The sequence below is a fragment of the Lemur catta genome, chromosome 10, assembly GCF_020740605.2.
Source record: "Lemur catta isolate mLemCat1 chromosome 10, mLemCat1.pri, whole genome shotgun sequence".
NCBI classification, from domain to species: Eukaryota; Metazoa; Chordata; class Mammalia; order Primates; family Lemuridae; genus Lemur; species Lemur catta.
Window position 1 is genome coordinate 81,828,207 of NC_059137.1, and position 4,414 is coordinate 81,832,620.

The window sequence follows — 4,414 nt, forward strand, 5'->3', positions numbered from 1 at the left end:
GTTGTCCTGGATCTTTGGCTCCTTGCTTGGAAGAATCGCAAGCAGGGCTGGAGTGATGCCAGACACGAAGTACTTCCACACAAGCAGCTTTTATTGTAAAGTGAAAGTAAGTTCCAGAGAGAGGAACAGTTCTATCCTTGTGAGTGCAGGTGATCCTGAGTTTAAAGACAGAGTATAGAAAGTGTATAGTATACTCTCAAAGTCAGTAGAGAGCGGACTGCTCCAATAAAGAACATCATCATCCCAGGGTTAGGGTCTGTCCTTTATGCTAATCCCTAATAATATGTTAAGCTGGGGGCGGAATCTTCATGTCTTTTCAGGAAAGTGGTGGAGATTCTCAGAATCATGTACCCTCCCATTTTCTGTCCTTGTATGGCTGGCTCCAAAACTGTCATGGTGCCAGGGGGTGTGAGTTAATGAGGGAAAGGTTAGCTTTGGTCATAAGCGCCTAGCTTCTGCACATGTTCCCAGGTGAGAAAAGTCCCTAACCTCAAGTCCCTTCTGTTGTGGTTCTTCTCTCTGTTTTTGTTGGTCCCAACCTTGGTCTTTAACCACATCCCCTGTCACCTGCCCTGCCACCTGCATGTGTAACCACCTGCCCTGCCACCTGCATACCCTCATCCCTACCTAACAGGAAGGACTGATTACTTTTTAATAATAATCTAATCTTCTACATCCTAGGACCACTGTATCCTCTAAATTCTGGGGACACTAGACAAGCTTTCTAGGAAGCATCCCTGCCCCTCCTCTTGGGGAAGAGATGGTGGGCAGGACCCATAGCTCACCTCTCTTCAAAGAAACTCTTGTCATAAATGTTCCCTTCATCTCTACCAACCTAGATAGATCCTTTTATATTCCTGATGTAAATTAAGAAAGTAATTGACTTCTGATTCTCTCCTTTGAAAGAAGGGTGATCTGTTTTGCAACTCACTTTAATATCTGGTATCTAGTGCATAAGGGTCTCTGCCAAATCTTCCATTTTAACATCTTCTTACATAACCAAAACCTAGAAATGCACACAGCAATAACCAACTTTGGAGCTTTAAAAAGAAATTTTAATTTTAGTGAAACAGGGAATTTGCCATCTCTCCTCATAAACTCCTGTTGGTTCGGTTTTGAAAAAATGGGAAGCTGCATACTTAGGAATCCTAGAAAAATTCTTACAGAGAATGAATTTCCAGTGGCAGAGCCTGCCCAGTTAGTTATTTTGCTGGTTTTTTCACTAGGGAGAACTCACGACCCTTCTCTGTTCAGGCATCATCAGCCCAGAAATTCGGTCTAGTGCTGTAAGTATGTAGTGCAAGGGGAGAATATTTCACTGTACTTCCTACTCGAAAGCTAACTCCTAATGCTTTCGTCTTCCTTCCTCTAGGCCTCTTTCTCAGATTGAGCAAAGAACTGTGAAGCAGAGAGTGGAGGAGGCTTTAACTAGGGCAGGAGTGAAATGGGAATGGGAAGTACAAATATTCTCAACAGAAGAAGAAGCAGCGTCTCCACCAACCATGCTTTGGAACCTTGAGCAACTGCAGTGGAAATGAGCCGCAAACTGTGAAACTGGGATGCAGCTTGAGCCTTATTCTTCCACTGCTGATTGGTGCATTTTGGCTGGTGATAAAGCTATGTGAACTCATTCATTATGCACTCAGTAAGATGCTAAATTTGATTAAAAGCATATTTCAAGGAATTGGACTTTATAGGCCTTTAAGAAAGAAAGTTAGAATAAGATTGCTAAGTTTATGGCTTACAGGCGTTATCTTTCCTACTGGCGTCTCTACTGAGCAAGACCTACAAGTGACCATTCATAATAAATAGCAGAGCCATAAACAGTACATTCTGGGCCAAGATGTCGCCCTCCAAGAAAGGAGAGGTGGGGGAGGGGGCGGCGAACGAGGGGAGGGACGTGAGGAGGAAGGTAGCAGGGCGCTGGAGGTGGCGCTGCAGCGACCCCGGAGGACTAAGCGGGAGGGGACCAGCTGTACTACCCGAGCTACCGGGACGTGTCCGTCCAGGAGGAGATGGTCGCAGACCGGGTCCGCACCGATGCCCACCGCCTAGGCGTCCCGAGGAACCGGGCAGCACTGCGGGGCGAGACGGCGCTGGACGTGGGCGCGGGCACCTGCATTCTGCGCATCTTCTGTGCCCGGGCCGGGCCGGCGCGCACGCGGTGGAGACCAGCGCCATCTGGCACCAGGCCCAGGGGCTGGAAGGCCGGGTGCGCTCCCGCCGGGGCAGGTGGAGACAGCGGCGTTGTCGGAGCAGGTGGATGCCTTCGGGGGCGAGGGGACGGGCTACGGACTCCTGCACGAGTCCACGCCAAGCTCCGCGCTCCACGCGCCGACCAAGCGGCTGAAGGCGGGCGGCGTCCCCCGCCGGTTTCCACCCGGCTCTTCTCAGTCCCCGTCAGCGACGAGAGGTTGAGTGGCGCCTGGGCCCCTGGAGCCAGGTGCAGCCGCGCTGCGGTGCCGGCCGGAGCTGCCTGCAGAGCTCCGCTGCGCGCCGCCCCACGGGCCGCTCGGAGATCGCGGCGCAGGGCCTGTCCCGCGAGGGCGTGCGGGCCCCGCCGCAGCGCCTTGCTCAGCGCGGGCTGCCCGCGCGGGCTGGGAGCGGGAGCTGGAGCCCGCGGCGGCCGGGCGCTCGCGCTGCGGCTGCTGTGGCTCGGCGCCCACGTGCGGCCTGGCCGTGTGGTTCCCGGTGACCTTCCCCGGAGGGGACTCGGAGAAACCCCTGGCGCTGCCCACCTGGCCTTTCCACCGGGCCACCGACTGGACGCGGGCGCTCTGCCACCTGAACGAGCCGGCGCGAGGGGAGCGAGGCGCTGACGTCTCACGCCGCTGCCCTGTCGGGACAGCCCCGCCGCCCGCGCGCTGCTGCGCCGCAAAGCGGGGGACCAGCAGGACCGACCGAAGACTGTGCCGCGGAAGACCGAGCGTCGCCTTTTCTCCCGGCTACCTCCCAAGGCGGCCTGAGCCGCGTGGGAGAGGGGCGGGAGGTCGGAGGAGACAGGGAGGCCCCCAGGCAAGCAGGGGGCGATATCTGTCCCCCTTTGCCCTCGCGGCTGGGGGGGGGGCAGTGACTGCAGCGTCCCTTTGAGGAGATTCTTTTGGCGGTGTTTATTTAAAAAGTGATCCCCCCGACGGCGGCTACAGCGTGCCTTATTAATGATGTGCTTTTAAGCCTCAGAAGCAGGTACTACCAAGCGCTTGTATTTCCATTTCTTTTGTGGGAAAAATAAACACGAATGAAAATGTCAGTTTATGAAGGGTCCACGCACATTCCTGACACCTCCCACCGTGTCTGAGTCTGAAGCTGGGGAGAGCGGTAAACGGGTTCATTTAGACTCCATAAATTTCCAATTCGACTTTTATCTCTCTCCAAAGCCACACTTTCTCAGTCTCTGAATTCCCTCTGTCCCTAGGTGCCTCTAGGCTGCGGTAATTCTTCCTCACTGTTTTCTAAATAAATGTCACCACTGATAATGAAGGAGAGGATATGAGGAACCCTTTAAATAGCCCTGGTTCTCATTACTCTTACTACTTTCATAGGGTGCTAAAGTTGATGAACACATTTATCCATTAAGTAAAATGGACTTTATGTAATTGTACAACATACCTAAGAAATTCAGATGGTACATTTAGGAGAAAAAAAAAACGTGAAAGACAGCAAAGTAGGATGACTTTAAAAATTATTGTCTTTACTATTAAGACAACCAAAAAATGTTTTATGTATGTTTCATAATAAATATTTGTGTAATTCCTATGAAACAGGCTGGTGGAAGAGTTTTCTGAACCTAACCCAAGGGTTTACTCATCACCATGGATGAATTACTGAAGCTCACTTAATTAAGGAAAATATTTCCCCGGCTAGAAAAGTGCTCTCATTGTGATTTAAACTCTCATTTATAGGCATCATGTGACTTGGCCTACTTACAAGTAGTGAAAGCTTCATTTTTACTTTTGTTTGTTTGCTTGCTTTTTAGCTTAGCCAAATGTGAAAGTTGTGAATTTAGGAAAATCACTTGTAATGAAGTGTGAGTCATGTTATCAAATTTATTTCACTGTATCCCTCCTTATCCCTGTAGCTAATAAAACATTGGCATTCTCACTGTTTGTAGATTAAAAAAACCCAGCACATTCCAACAGACAGTTAAATAATCTTCGGGTGGGCCTGTTAAACCATGCCCAAGTGTGTCTTTGAAAGTCTGTGTTGTACTCTCTTGGCCTGTACACAAGTTTTGGATAATTTTTCTTAGTAAGCATATTTGAGCATGTTTTCTCACCTGTGGATGAGCCTTGGTGAAATCCTATTTGCACAGGGATTGAGAAGCCTCCTGGGCACTGACTGATGCTGTTGGCACCAGGGAGCTGAGATACACAGGCCCGGGTCAGGCTGTGGCTTATCAAGGGAAGGGCGACAG

The 4,414-nt window shown here is 50.7% G+C and overlaps 1 pseudogene; it reads left to right on the forward strand.

Moving 5' to 3' along the window:
• Positions 1-2,015: 2,015 nt before the first annotated feature.
• On the forward strand, positions 2,016-3,193 carry LOC123645712 (annotated as a pseudogene).
• The last annotated feature ends 1,221 nt before the right edge of the window (positions 3,194-4,414 follow it).